The sequence below is a fragment of the Pocillopora damicornis genome, chromosome 2, assembly GCF_964200805.1.
Source record: "Pocillopora damicornis chromosome 2, jaPocDami1.2, whole genome shotgun sequence".
NCBI classification, from domain to species: domain Eukaryota; kingdom Metazoa; phylum Cnidaria; class Anthozoa; order Scleractinia; family Pocilloporidae; genus Pocillopora; species Pocillopora damicornis.
Window position 1 is genome coordinate 28,381,715 of NC_142671.1, and position 15,572 is coordinate 28,397,286.

Sequence of the window (15,572 nt, forward strand, 5' to 3'; positions counted from 1 at the left end):
ACAAATTCTTGATTTTGAAAGAAGTTTTACAAATTAAGGTTCATTAAGTTTCTTCTCAAATTAATTTTCCACACTACACAGTTTATTAATAACAAACATTCTTAAGTCTCTCTGTCTACATGAAAGTGTTCCAGTGGACACTGAAACATGCTGTGGGATAACTGATTATGAAACTTATTGCAAAAGATAACTTTGGTGAGGTCTTGCAAAAGCAAGAGAAATTACAATTTCTGCCTTCTAATTTAAAATTTCTGGGGAGACCACTTGATGCCTGCAGAGCACAACTGAAACTCATAGGTTTCTCAATGTCTAACTTAGCTAAATTAAAAATCCGATAAGACAAATTGGCCAATTTACATTTAAATGCTACTGAGGTCAACTTTGAAGACCCCAATCAAAAATTTGAATTTTGTAAAAAGAGATTAACCGTCTATTATCTTTTAGCTCTTATTTAAATGCTTAAGAACCTGTGATGAGCAATCATTCTTGCAATAAATCACCATGATACAATCTTAAATTCATTTTGAATAAGAAAATTAGTAAACAAAAAAAAAGTGTTGCTCTTCTTGACCATACATATGTTTACAATGCGGCTTTAAATGGGTGTGCAAGTCCTATAAATATAATCTCCTTCCAAACATAGCCATGCCAACTGATGTACATGGAAAATACATTTTGCATCTACGTCAATCCATATACTGAAGGTCACAGTTCATATTATCGATTTCCCGCCTTACTTCCTGACCAATATTGAAGAATGTAATACGACTTGGATCACGCTATATTTCAAAGAGAGGATTTTTAATGTTCAAAATAATCGCTTCCATTTCGAGGTGTTTGTTGTGACTAACGAAAACAAAACAAAAAAAATCGAAGAGTTCATTTGAGTTATCCAACGGGGTTAAGCCCAACGGACTGGAGCTCATTGTTTTGTCCATCACCCCATTCCTTGGTGATCAGTGCAACAATTGTTAAAACATGAGTAAGAAACGTTCCTATGTAATAACATACAATTCATAGACACTGAATCGGTTAAAAGTTCTTTGAAGATCTCTCACCTGTCGAGGGGTTCGTGGTAAACATTAGAATTTCATCATGGAAGAAAGACGTTACTTCACACATCCGATGTACAAAGTGAAGATATGACTAGTTCTTAGAACAGGTTATCATCATACGTCATCAAATGTAACAAAACTGTCGAAATAAACTGACTGTTTAGTGCGACATCGGTTCCTAAACAGTTATAAATTCATGGCAGCTCGTCCGCCATTTTGAATGTGGTTGCTAAGAAATTGGGTGGAGAGCTAGTCTAGGCCAATCAGAAAGAAGTCACCGTGTTAAAAGAAATCTGGGTGCTTAACTTCGACGAATCTGGATTTTGATTTTGAAATCGGGAATTCGGATTTTACGGTAAAACATGAAATCCAAGAACGACTTTCAACGTTGAGAAATCCATCCTCAAAGTGGATCTCGATTAAGAAATCCAACTGCGGATCCCATGGATCTTTATGTTTTGCGTTCTTCCAGGAAATCCAAAAAGGATCTCTTCAAGGAGGGGTCTCAATGAGGTTAACCGGTGGTTATTAAACGAAAAAAAAAAATGATCTCTGGATTTTTTTAGTGGAAATCGACCTTAAGGACAGACTTTTCAGCGTCGAAATCTGTTTTTGCTATTCATTTTTTTATTGCAAAATCTGTATTTCAAAATTTTTATGCGGATTTACCAGTCGAAAGCACCCAGAAATTAGCGCCTTTTTCCCAATACTCCACCAGTATTCGCTGTTATTTTGGACTCTTGAATAGAATGATTTTTTTATATAGCCAACAACTTTAAGGCTTTTCAACTATCTAATTAAGGCCATCCTCGGCAGTAAGTTTCTTCAAAATTGGTTCACCGATGTCTCCACTTTCTGCGAAATTTTCTTACCGACAATAACACTTGAAATAGTCAAGAGAAAATAATGGCCTTTACTTTCTCTTGAAACATTCAAATCATTCTTGATTCACCTTCAGCAAAATGCATTTGAGTGATCGATATACGCAGATAAGCCGATAGACGAGGTTTAAAAGAACCGATCCAACTATTATAGACTTACCTCTTTGATGATCATTGGTTTGATGACGGCAGTGGAAGACAACAATACTATCTATTCTTCTTAAAGGAACTGAAACCGAGTGATTTCTTACTTTGTTTATAAAAGTTTATTAAAAATTACATTTCTACTACCGTGTTTTCAGATTTCAAAGCCAAAAAAATTCAAGAGGTAAGAAGTTGACTATTGACGCTGCCATTTTCAAAGTCAACATAGTAATCTGGCCGCAAGCTATCGACTCGCGAAAACCACATCGAGCGGTTCAAAAGCAGCTGCTACTCTGACCATAAAAAAGAAAAGATCATTACTCGTACCAAAAAAATATATTTTTTGTAGCATCTAATTATTAAGGCAGATCATCATTGGGAGACAAAGCGTGGTCAATGTCATCATTTCATAACAATATACTTCTCCCTAGCTGAGATGAAAATTATATGGTTTTCGGAATTAGTGATGGAGTTTCCATTCAGCTGATATTCTTCAGCTGGTAAGAGAAATCTGAAAATCACAAAGCGCAGTCAAAGTCATTATCTTATAATAATGTACCTTCCTATTTAGACGAAAATTATATGGTTTTTAAAACTGGAGATGAAATTTCCATTCAGCTGATACTGATCTTTAAGCTGGTTAAAGGAAATCTGAAAAAAAAAATTCCCTCACAACAGGGCTCCTCTTCACATATCTTCAAACACAAACAAACAATTTAGAAAGACAAAATGAAAGTAATGATTAATTGGACAGTGCTGTCAGGTAGTTTTAGATTGAGCAACGAACCAAACAAGCCGGAAAGATGGAATTGAGGGAGTTGTACACGAATGAATGAGGGCGCTGTACATGAAACCAAAGTCGACCAAGAGATCATGAAGTGATGATATTGATTTATTTATAAATCAATTTTTTTTACTCTGACAATAGGTCAAGGGTCTCAGCTGAGAACAATAGCTGTGTATGTCCATGAAGAAGTTTATCAAATATGGCTCAAATGAGTTTCTGAATTAGCAGTCTTTCAAACTTCTTCTTTGCCATTGCTAAATTGACCACGACGCTTTCCCAAAAAACATCTTTATGCCCTGGAAAAAAATAAATTTATTAGAAAGTTTAGTAGCCCACTAGCATGTATATTTACATGCAACCTCTTTTTTACTGCATGTATTAAAGCGCGTTGATAAGGCAGGATTGAGGTTTTATCTCTACCTCTTCCCCTTTTTAATGGCAAACATTTTTATCTTGAAAGTTTATACGACAGTGTTGCAGACAGCGAAAAAGAAAAAAAAGAAAAAGAAAAAGAAAGAAAGAGTTTCGTTGGCGAGTTTGTTATTATTTTTTTTTTTCAGATTAACTTTTTTCGGGTGTACAGGATTGCGGGATTTTAGTAGTTTCGTCAAATTGTTGTTAGAAATTGTTGAGACAAAAACCTCAAAACTAAAGGACTTAAGCTCATATTCAGCCATCTTGACCTCGCACTTTGTCAAAAAAGTGTATCTACAAATCCTGGTCATTTAAATATACTTCGAAAAGGAGTTTTCTCTTTTTCTCTCCTATGGTATCTTTTGGTATTCACATGAGACGTGGGTGATCTGATCAATTAACTAATCGTGTTTTTTAGACACCTTGAACTTGACAATTGGGTTGACATGGACACTCTTTCGAAGTTCAGTTGAGTTTTTGGTAGCATGAACGTGTGTCATGTTACCTGTCATCAATCTAAAACTTGTTGGCCCATTACTTAGCTAATGCGCAATGTGATTGGCCATTCGTGTCCAACTGTCAATACAGCCAGTGTAGAGTTTCCTGTTGGAATTAGCTTTGAAAAAAAAAAGTCAAGTATGGAAAGAGCTCAGAGATATTGAATTTTCTTGTACATACCGTAATGATTCGATTTAGCGCCCGGGGCGCTTATTTACTCTTGATATCTAAAGGGAGGGCGCTTATTCGAAACGGGGCGCTATTAAGGGACACGGCACTTTAAATTTTCGAGAAACAGAAAATTATGCGAAACAAAGCTTTGATGTTTATTTGAAAACGACCAAGAAGACCGTTGAACGGACATGCTGTCCCTGGATCTTTCCTGGCCAGAACAAGTAGCCAAGAAATCGTCGTCGCAAAATTTGAAGGCGTGATCATTCGTTTGAAGGAACTGTGCACACATCAGAATTACTTATAATAATATCTGCATGTGCATCTCTAGAAACATCTACTGCAGCTTTTAAAATTTTATGAGTTTCTTTTGGAAAGGTGTTAAAGTCCGGGTAGGATTTCACTGCAGCCGGGAGGGAGTTAAAACGCTTAGCGGCACAGTCTTGAAATGTGCCTGACTCCAGTGGTATTTTAAGGTTAATAGTCTCGCTGGAACGTATTAGAGGGGGCGCTTATTAAAGAGGGGATGCTTATCAGAGGGGGGGGGGTGGGGGTGCTTATTAGAGAGAGGGTGCTTATCAGAGGGGGGTGCTTATTAAAGAGAGGGTGCTTATCAGAGGGGGGGGGTGTGGGGGTGCTTATTAGAGAGGATGCTCATTAGAAAGGGGGTGCCTATCACAGAGGGGGCGCTTTTAGCACGAGGGCGCCAAATCGAATCATTACGGTATTGATCACATGGTACCTGTTTTTAAAAACAGTAGAGAAAAGCTATTGATTTTCACAGTTGACTCATTAGTTCATGCTAACCTATTACTCACTTCTTTAGGCGTAGCATCCTTCGTAGTAATTCTTGGAAACATTTTCATTTCATCAGTCATACCGTCTACTTTGTTCTTAATGGCCATTTCTTGCTCTTCCTGTTTCCGCAACACGTCTTGAGTTAATTTTTAAATGCCCAAGAGGGAATCCAACTGCTTTACATCTTCTGCGAAAGTATCATCAATAATTAATTCTTATATGATGAACAGTCATAGGGGCCGCTCTGTCTCTTTTGGTTCTTCAAGCTCACAGTGTCAATCAATCGGCTTTCCAAAACAGTGAGTGATTCTAACGGTACTTCTTTACAACGCTCTGTAATTTGTCTGTAGAACCTAAGTAACTTGTGAAATCTCAAAATTCAAGATGCAAAGGAAAAAAACAGTCACCATAGAGGTAGCAATGTTTACCAGCAATGCCCTTGGTTATCTGAAGTAAGAATCCTTATCGACAACATGTGATATTTTGGACACAGGCAAACCAGTTGGCTTTTTACAAAGTGCAGCCTAAGAGTGAAGCTAGGGGCAACCGAAAACAAATCCGGTGAGCAACAGGGCGAAGAGCTGAACTCAGGACCATAAGAGTACAAGTCAAGTACCCCAACCACTCGACCACAATGTCTCCAATAATGCTGGCAAAATTCATGTGAATGTCACATTTACAATAATATTCTACACATATTTTAAGATACAAGGCGTAGTAAAATGAAGGCTCAAGGAGAACTAAAAAGATCATTCACAGAATATTTTAAAAAATTATTTAAAACTAGGCTTGAACTGAATCCAATTGAGCACTAGGATTAAAAAACCTGTCATTCAAAATGAGACCATCAATGTGTCAGAAAAGTCATGATGCATGTATATTTTACTCTGTCTTTTCTCATTGCTGAGTTCTTCTCTAGTTTTACATTTATTGAAAAAAAAAAAAAAAGAATGGTATCCACTTGTCATTCTCAACACTGATTTTGCTTTACTTAATCACAGACAGATCATATTACCAAAATATTTACCACAGATTACCCAAGAAGTTTTCTTTTTGCCTTCATGAAGTAGCTTCCTTAAAAAAGTTCAAAAAAATCTAGCATGTTGTCCATTGCACCCAAACTTTTGCTGCTTAAGTCATCTCAGCATCATTATCACTTCAATTTGCCTTTAAAAACATCAGCATTTAATTATTATAATTATTATTATGCCATGAAATAAAAAATTCACCCAAATGACTAGAATAATTTGGCCACTGCTTACTTAAAATGTAACAACTATAAAAGCCAGGTATATAATTATATACCTGGTTTTTATAGCCAATTGGGCCAAGGGAAAAAACAACCAAACTTAAGAAAAAAAATAAAATGGAAACAGTTGAGGGAGGAAAAAATAACAGGACTTAAATGTTGATTTACCATAAAAATCCTGATTTGATTCTGGTTGAATGATGAATGCAGATTTTATCATCTTTACACCTGTTGAAAATTTTCAAAAAGGTTTTCCTGCTCTGCATCAGTCATATTGACCAACGTTCCTTCAACACTTTGAAAAAAAACTTGTTGAAGGACTAAAATTAAAAGGATAACAAGACATGAAAAAAGTGAGTTTCTGTCAAAGGAGCCTTTGCATACATGTATGTCAGTTTTACATGAAGGAAGCAGTGTTGTCTAGTCCTTTGCGCAACTTCAAGCTCTTCACTCTCTTGCTTAAAGGAGTTTTTCTCAGCTGCTATGAGTTCAGCCACATTGTACCAAACTACAATTTGCACATTGTGAATAACATGCCTACTTGGAAATTGACTAACCCCCACTTTCTTGCCTTAATGAGACCATAAAAATTCCATGCAGTTCAACCAATTGTTAATGTCTTGATTCAGAGTTAAAATGCATGCAAATATTGAGGTGATTCCTCAGTTTATCACCACGCATCCTGTATTGTGCATTAAAATCATGTAATCAGGGGAATGAGGATGTGCACATTCCAAGAACATGGTATTGCTTTTAAATCCATGGACCAGGTAAAAAGGTACACTGGTCTTTAGATCTTGAATGAGCACAGTGACCTAATTATAATGTTTATTGTATAATTTTGGTGTACCATTTCTCTCCTTTAAATGAGGGATTTAAAAAAATTCTTCAAAGGGGAAAAAAGATAAAGCTAAAAGCATGCACATAGCCCTTTCTTTGAGGATGCAAATTAAGATCTTGAAAGAAATGACTCAAGGAACATTTCGAGTCTATGTCATTTAAATTTGCCTGATTTTCCCACAAATTATAAATCAGATTGTTCCATATGCTCCAAACTTTCTACCCACTGTATCAAGTTTCTTTAAAGGGTTACTTTAAAAACCCTTGCTTCCACCCGCAGAAAAATTTCCCGTGAACCGATGAAATGACACACATGATTAGTGCAGGCATAACTTAATGGGGTATGTTTGGTCCATTACACTTCTAAACAAACACAGTGACTTATCTTTTTAAAAATTAATGTACTTTTCAAAACAGAGATTTACAAGGAACATTTAAGGAAAGTTTAAGGAAAATTGTGCAATAATTTTTTTTTCAGAGGAATTACCTTAACTAAATTAGTCTTTTTTAAAGAAAGATACTGACTGCTCTTCTTTTTTCCAGATTTAATTTGTTCACACAAAATAAACCATGCCAATTCATTAAAGTTCTCTTGCAAAGAAAAGCAAAGGTGACTATAATCTTCAAGCAAAGTGCTTGTGTTATAGTTTAAAAGGCACTCAATAACAGAGACATTCTGTAACTTGTTCTAATTTATTGCAAATTCTTCATTTTAAAAGAAGTTTTACAAATTAAGGTTCATTTACTTTCTTTTCAAATTCATTTTCTACACCACACAGTTTATAAATAAAAAACATTCTTAAGTCTCTTTGTCTACGAGAAAGTGTTCCAGAGGACAGAAACAGGCTAAGGGACACTGTAACTGGTTATGATGAAACTTGTTACAAAAGATACTTTGGTGAGATATTCTAAAAGCCACAGAAATTACAATTTCTGCATTTAACTTTAAAATTCTAGGGGAGACCACTTGATGCCTGCAGAACACAACTGAAACTTAGGTTTCTCAATGTCTATACCTTAGCTCAATTAAAGATCTGATGAGACGAATTGGCCAACTTACATTTAAATGATATTGAGGTCAACTTTGAAGAACCCAATCAAAAATTTGAATTTTGTAAAAGGGATTAACCTTCTATTATTTTATAGCTCTATGCTTAAGAGCTTATGATAACCAACCTTTCTTGCAACAAATCACCATGATAGAACCTTAAATTCATTTAGAATAGGAAAACCAGGAAAAAATGAAAAGAAAAAAAAGGTGTTGCTCTTCTAGACCATAAATATGTTTACAATGCGGCTTAAAATGGGTGTGCAAGTCCTATAAATATAACCTCCTTCCAAACACAGCCATGCCAACTCACGTACATGGAAATATATTTGATATTTGCGTCAATCTATATACTAAAGGGCATTTTAATATTATCGATTTCTGTCCTTACTTCATGTCCGATATTGAATGTAACATCACTTGGATCACGCTATATTTCGAAGAGAGAATTTTGAATGTTTAAAACACTCGCCTACATTTCGGGGAGTTTGTTGTGACGTACGAAAACATAACAAAAAACATCGAAGGGTTGGTGCGTGTTATGGTAGTTCATTTGAGTTGTCCAACGGGGTTAAGTCCGTGGACTGAAGGTCATTGTTTTGCCATCACTCCATTCCTTAGTAATCCGTGCAACATTTGTTAGAAGTTGAATAAGTATCGTTTCTATGTGATAAGATACATTTCATAGACATTGAATCGGTTGAAAGTTCTTTGAAGATCTCTCACCTGTCAAGTGGTTCCTAGTAAACATTAGAATTTCATCATGATAGAAAGACGTTACTTTACACATCCGATGTTCAATGTGAAGATGAGACGAGTTTTTAGCATAGGTTATCATCATCCGTCATCAAATGTAACTTAACTGTCGAAATAAACCGACTATTCAGTGCGACATCGGTGCTTTCAGTTCTACATTCACGAAGCTCGTCCGCCATTTTGAATGTGGCTGCTACGAAACTGGGTCGAGAGCTAGTCTAGGCCAATCAGAAAGAAGACGCCGTGTTCAAAGAAATCTGAGTGCTTAACTGTTACGAATCTGGATTTTGATTTTGAAATTGGGAATTCGGATTTTGCGGTAAAACATGAAATCCAAAAACGACTTTCATCGCTGAGAAATCCATCCTCAAAGTGGATCTTAATTAAGAAATCCAACTCCAGTTCTCGTTAATTTCTATATTTTGCGTTTTTCCGGGAAATCCAAAAAGGATCTCTTCTAGGAGATAACTTCCAATGAGTTTAACCGTTGCCATCCAAGACAACGACGCACGCAGTAAAAAGACCGGTAAGGAATTGGGTCGGGTACGTCGCCCCGTTGTGATTCAGAAGTGACTTAGCAGTCGTTGCGACGAGACTTCAGCGCTATCTTCGTTCTTGGATATCCAAACCATGGCTCTTTAAAGATCGCCATCACAAAGTTTCGGTTTCATAGACAGCTCTAAGGACAAGGAATTTATCTTCTTTGAGAGTTATGCAACAAGTGAAAACAGAGGATAATTACTGATAATACTAGCTATAGTTCTCACTAGAGCTGCCCCCGCCCTACAGTACCATTTTCTTTTTTTTTTTTTTTGAGTTGGGCTTGTTGTTTACAGTTGTGTAGTTATGACCATTTGCGGGAAAAACGTTGTTACCTTGCGGCCGTGCAAGCGATCAAATCGAGAATTTTTTTGGTTTTGATCAACCGAAAACACCTACATTCTCTCTTCTCCAGTCTTCCTCTATACTAGGACAAATCTCGTGTCAAAGACGCCGATCCTAAAATTCCTCGCACGCGTGTCTTTTTACTGGCAGCCCATGACCATTTGCGGGAAAAACGTTGATACCTTGCGGCCGTGCAAGCGATCAAATCGAGATTTTTTCTGGTTATGATCTACCGAAAATACCCACATTCCCTCTTCTCCAGTCTTCCTCTATATTACGCGGGGAGTCCTAAGGTGCCTCCTCGGGTTTTTGGCCCTCTGGGGCCAAAAACCCTGCGGGGGCAAAAAGTAAGATTTTGATTGGAATCCTCATGGACAATTGGACTTTTTACAAAATTATTCTAATCTAGTCTCGCGTCTGTTTATTCATCTGTCAAATTTTAGTGCCACTTTGCAAAAATTTAGCGATAAATTTTCACAAATACACTGAATAAGAGAAGGAAGGGGACCTACTTATCCTGGAAATGAGTTTTGGATTAATTCCAAACATTATTATCTCGTTTACAGGTGCACAATCTACGTAAATCCCACGCGTTTCGATCGCGACGGGAAAACCAGCGAAATGATGCCCTGAATTTGTTGAATAGAACGATAATGCCAACACCGGAAGTCGAAAAAGTGTCCTGTCCAGACTATCCGCGCGCTCTCCCGTTCTGAAATAACGTTCCCGTTCCCGTCCCCTTGCTAACTCACTCTCATGTTACGCAAGGAGTAAGAAACGCGATAGAATAAAATTCAATTGTGAAGAGCAGAAAAGATGCCATAAGTGTAGCTTAACACTTTCCAAACACTTTTTAAAAGAGACACAAAGTTTTGGTGGATTAGATTAATCCATTCTGACGGAATTAGAATGAAGTAGGTTCCAGTAATCAAAACGATTACAGAATGGTTTCAACCACAAAACAAATTTACAACAGAATTCAAAAGCACCTGAGCAATTATACTAAAATAATTATTCGTCTCAGGGTCAATGAATAGTGTCGAATTCATCCTGGGATCACTCATCAATATTCATTTCGCCTTTGGCGAACAATAAACAATGTAAAAACGAAAGAAATATTGTGACTTTCCCTTTGAGCATGGCTTACCTCTGAAATTTAAAAATTCTAAACAAAAAGTAACACTGCTTGATTGTGATGTTACAAAGCATAATTCGTCCGCGTATCAAGATTCTATTATGGCATACCTATGGGCTGTTCAATTTTGAATTCCCTGAGCTTCATTTCTTTGCAACGCTTGATGAGAGGAATCTGTTGAGACTGACTTTGTGTGTAGAATGTTGACCCTCCCTCCTAACTTTTCGCCGTAATTCCTCCGTGTTTGTCCGGTATCTAATCTAAACACGGAAGATAATCTTCACTAAATGGCTCAACAGAGTCAATAGGGTCGGCGGTTAAAAAGTCTACGACGTCGAAATGGGTAAAAAAGGGGAAATCAAATGATTCAACACAGGAATCAAGTGAATTGTAAGTCGCCAGGTTTGAGTCTTTTTTAACCGGGGTTACCTCATCCTGCTGTATAGCATGCTGTTCAGCTGCCAAGTTTTGCTTGGGAAACAAAAAATTCTTTTGTGGTATGTTCAGCTGTTCTAAAGGGCTCCTGTCTGCTAAGACTCCTGGTTTTTTTTCCCAGGCGAGAGGAAGAGGTTTCGTGGTGTTGCTCCGTAAGTTTTGAACCATCGTTTGAGATGTTTTCCTGAAGGGAAGCTATTGTCTCTCTCAGAGAGTGACTTGCTCTTTTTTTCTACCATCAAAGTATTTTTTCCTTTCAATGTCGTCAGTGCTTTCCAAATTACTGATTTTTTTGCTCTCTAGCCAATTTATTACTGGCTTCCCGTATGATATTATTGAGCCATTATCTTACAGCTTTCTTAGTTTTCTCTGAATTTCTGGTCATTACATACATATACTTTATTTATGCTCGAAATTCAGTGTAGCTGTAGAGCTAATATCTTCGAAAAATAAGCTAAAATAAAATGAAAATATGCTATCTTACAATTCCAATATTATTTATAAACTATATACAACATTATGCATGCAGAGGGAAATATAACTTGTAGATCTACTGCGGAAAAGCTTCATATCTAAAGATCTCCTGCTTGAATTATAGAAAATTTAATGCTTTGTAAGTGTTTGGGAGAGAGTTCAATATTTTGCTAGCTAAGTATGAAAAAGAGTGCAGACCGTATCTCGTTGTTTTTGGTTTGGCAAGGGACATGATATGATTTCCGCGCTTATCAATAAAGGGCAAAATTACTGAGCGCTGATTGGTTGAGAGAGAGGGCATTTTTTCTTAATCGAGGGCATTTTTAGTAATCAAGAGAGGGCATGATTACCTGTTAATGATTGGCTAATCCGTTGCATAGCAACCGTTCGTTATCTTGAAATTTGTTAAAAATAGACTGCGCGCGTGTTTTTCCTTCGTATAAATTTTGCCCTTTATTGATAAACAAGTAATCCCATGAGACCTTGTACTATTAAGGATTAATTGCACGAGAGTTTTCAAAATTTTCCAAATTGCCCTCGTCGCTTCGCGACTCGGGCAATTTTGGAAAATTTTGAAAACTCTCGTGCAATTAATCCTTAATAGTACTTGGCCTCATGTGATTACATATACAAATTGTAGGATGAAGACCGTACGTTGAACATATCTTTTAAATAACCTGGATAATTCGTAAAGAACAGAGTCTTATATAACGTGATCGTGAAGTTCTGGAGGCGTCTAATGAATATAGATTTTAAGTTAACTTTGCGTGGTAAAATGTCATATGGAGAGCTGTAGTCCTGTAGTATAAACCTAAGAATGCGCTTATTTAGATTATTTACTTTGTCGGCATTGCACGTACCACAGAAATGCCAAACAGAAGAACAGTAGTAAGAATGCGGCAAAATAAAGGCTTAATAAAGCTTCAATAGCGTCTCCTTATTAATAAGTTTCCGAAATCTAAGCATTACGTTAAATTGATTATTTATTTTCTTACAGATAACTGATACGTGATCATTAGAAGAAAGCCTATTATCTATTGTCATTCCAAATATATCTATCGAATTACATGACTGGGAAACAAAAATTGTGCTCAGTTTTTTCCCAGGATTAGAGCTTGGTGCTTTTTCTCGTTAACAATCATGCCATTGTTTTTATACCACTGATTTGCGACATTAAATTCTTGACAAATGCACTTTTCCAGTGAAAGTGAGTCTAGGTTAGAAGAATAAATCTGATGTTCATCTTCGTATGCGTCATTGGACAGTTTGATTCCAGAAAGGCTCACGTAGGTAACCATAGTGATTGGGTTCCCTTCTTTCCATCTTTTGCGGAAAATGTACTTTTTTCTTTCCTGCCACTAGTTGCTATCTCTTCTCTATCAACCGTGCTTTGTTGCCTCTTATCCTTGCTGGTTGAGCTCATCAACCCTTGGTGAAGCGTTGAGTATTCAGCTTTCGACGGTAAGACTTGTTCGGCGGGACTAGAAACGAGAAAGCGTGTTTTTTCTTTGTAAGTTGTTCTTAGGTTGTCATTTGGAATGTCAGACTTTGTGAGAACCTTACCATCAGTTTGGAAAGCGATCGACCTTTTATCTTTCTTCATTTGCGCCAATTCTAGTTTCAAAAGTTCTGTCTCCTTGTGAGCTTCTAAAGGTTTCTCCTTTACCTCTCGCAGTAGTATCTCTGCTTCAGTCTTACTTTTGATAAGTCTTTTTATTTCCTCGTCTCTTTCGTTTATAACTTTACTTTTCTGGTTAATTTCCCGGCGCAATTCAAAGTTGAGGGAGGTCACGCCTTGAGTACTGATAAGTAATTCCTGGATTTTTTCCTTTTCCTTAGCGCACTGATTGAATCAGTATTCAGAGTTGCTCTTAACACTAATTCAGATCGTTCTTTAAACACTTCATTTCTTCCTTTAACACTTCCCCATAAACTATTTTCCTTTGAGGAGTTTCTTGTAGCTCTTGGATCTTCATTTGATAGACTTTTTCGTCAGAATTCTCATGCTGTTCCCTCAGGTAAAGGGGTTCATTTGCTGTGTCAGTAGATTCAGTCTTAAAGGTATATAGTAGACTTGCTTCTTCAGACGAGTTTGACGTTTCTAATAGTTCACCTATTGCCGTCTCCTTGACAACGTTCAGCTCGTTTTCTAAAGTCTCCAACTCTTGCTGCAACATATGCTCAACAGCTGTCTTATTTTCAAGAGTTTCCTCAAATCCTCGGATCTGACCCTGATAACTGCTATCAAAAGCTATGAGACTTATAGTCTTCCCGGTGAGTTCTTTGGGCTCAGTTGTATTTTTAGACGAGTGGAAAGTTGGAAATTTGTCGCATAGCACTTCCTCTGACCTTGCGACTATGTCCTCGTTTGCGTCGTCTTGTCTGTGTTCAAGGAAAGCTCAATGCTTTCGATTCTAACAATTTGATATTTATCTGACCTATCAACGTTTCCATGTGTTGTGAGACCATCAGCTTTACCACGTGTTGTGAGACCATCAGTCTCCCGTTTGCGCTGCCAATTACTTTCTAAGTCGGCCTCCTGACTTAACGACGCACTTACAAAGTTACTGTTAACCGAAACGGAGGTGTTAAAAGAGCTCTTTGAGATTCCTTGATGCATTTGTATTTGGATCGTCACATACACCTACAGCATCGCTGGAAGAGGAAAAACTTATTCCTGTCAGGGAGGATTCTGACGAAGGTAGCTCAGCACTTGATTCACTTGACAGACTCTTGATACTTCCACTTTGGGAAAAAATGCTTTCACCAGAGGTATGCGTACGTCCTTCACCTGACTGAAAAAAATTAATACTTATTAAGTGAAAAATCTGCTCTATTATTCAGATTGGAATAGTCCTATGAAGTGTCGATAGCATTCAAAAATAATCTTGGTATTGCATATTGTGCTCTGTAATTGCAATATAAAACTCGTCCCACTTCCCAACCTTTTCGCCTGCGCAATCATTCGTTTTATCTACGTTGAGTTCTTATTGGCTGTTTGGCATTTTAAAATTCTGCCCGGTTGGTTTAACGATAACATATTTTCCTTTGATCTTCAACGAAGAAACCGAACTGACAAAGAAAGAATACTTACCCCAGCTGTTTCCACTTCAATATCCGATTTCGTGTCATCAGTCTCCTGAGGCTCTTCATTCTTTTTAGTTTCTGAAGATTCATGGAAAGAACTCCTTTACAAACACGAACTTGTCACCTTAGCGTCTCAATTCTATCCCCACAATTTAAAAATGTATGTCCTCGACAGCTTGCTGATGTTACATTTTCCTCTTCCCTACTGAGATGTGTATAAAGATGTAATAAACCACGTTTATAGGTATGAGAGCGAGTCAGGAGACCTGGATCGAGTACACATGGTCATGGTTCACGAGGCAAATTTTGTGACACAAAAAACCTGACCTGTCAAAACAAAAAACTTGGCACTAAAAGTTAACTAGAAGCGGAAAGGAGGTTACAGGATTTGAATCACCATATTAACAAAAAGCCCTAAATGGTAATTGGCTTCGTCGTCTTAGGAGCCTGGATTCCAGGGCTGCAGTAGAAGTAATTTGCAACTGAAAGGAGTGGTTTTCTACACAGCGTTATAGTATTATTGAATAAGACTTTGCAGTTTTCTAAGCACGATATGCCAGAACTGAAATGGTACTTTGATTTTGCTCTCCAATTCCTGTCGTGTTGGATAAATTAACTTTGCCTCTATTGTCTGATGTGGCTACGGCAACTACTGATTCTTCTGACCCCATGAAACGCTTTATCGTCCCCGTAAAAAAATGTCTTCCATTATTTTGAACATCGAATGATGAACTTTATTAGCATTGTCTCTATCAATGACCACCTAAAGATGATGAAAAAGGAATCAAAACATCTCTACTCCACTTGGTACACGCGATTATTCAGTATGTATTTACTAAGACTAAACTATTGCAGGACTAATCCCTATCAAAGACTTTCACATTTTCGCAGTCAACTTTCTTAGCAAAGAGGAGT

At 37.1% G+C, this 15,572-nt stretch overlaps 1 protein-coding gene and 1 pseudogene across 5 annotated transcripts in view; one reads left to right on the plus strand and one right to left on the minus strand.

Annotated features, from left to right (window-relative positions):
- The window catches only part of LOC149050665 (extended synaptotagmin-3-like), a 38,391-nt gene extending 29,543 nt beyond the window's left edge, over positions 1-8,848 (minus strand). For 2 of the 4 annotated variants that reach the window (XM_089198234.1, XM_089198225.1), the window contains exon 1: positions 1,059-1,143. The gene's annotated coding sequence lies outside the window, so the exon portion shown is untranslated. Of the gene's footprint in view, positions 1-1,058; positions 3,164-4,768; positions 4,936-8,611 lie in introns of those variants that run through there. The other 2 variants (XR_016184287.1, XM_089198236.1) reach the window with 2 other exon arrangements.
- The window catches only part of LOC149050645 (uncharacterized), a 404,897-nt pseudogene that overhangs the window by 267,523 nt on the left and 121,802 nt on the right, over positions 1-15,572 (plus strand). The window lies entirely within an intron of this gene.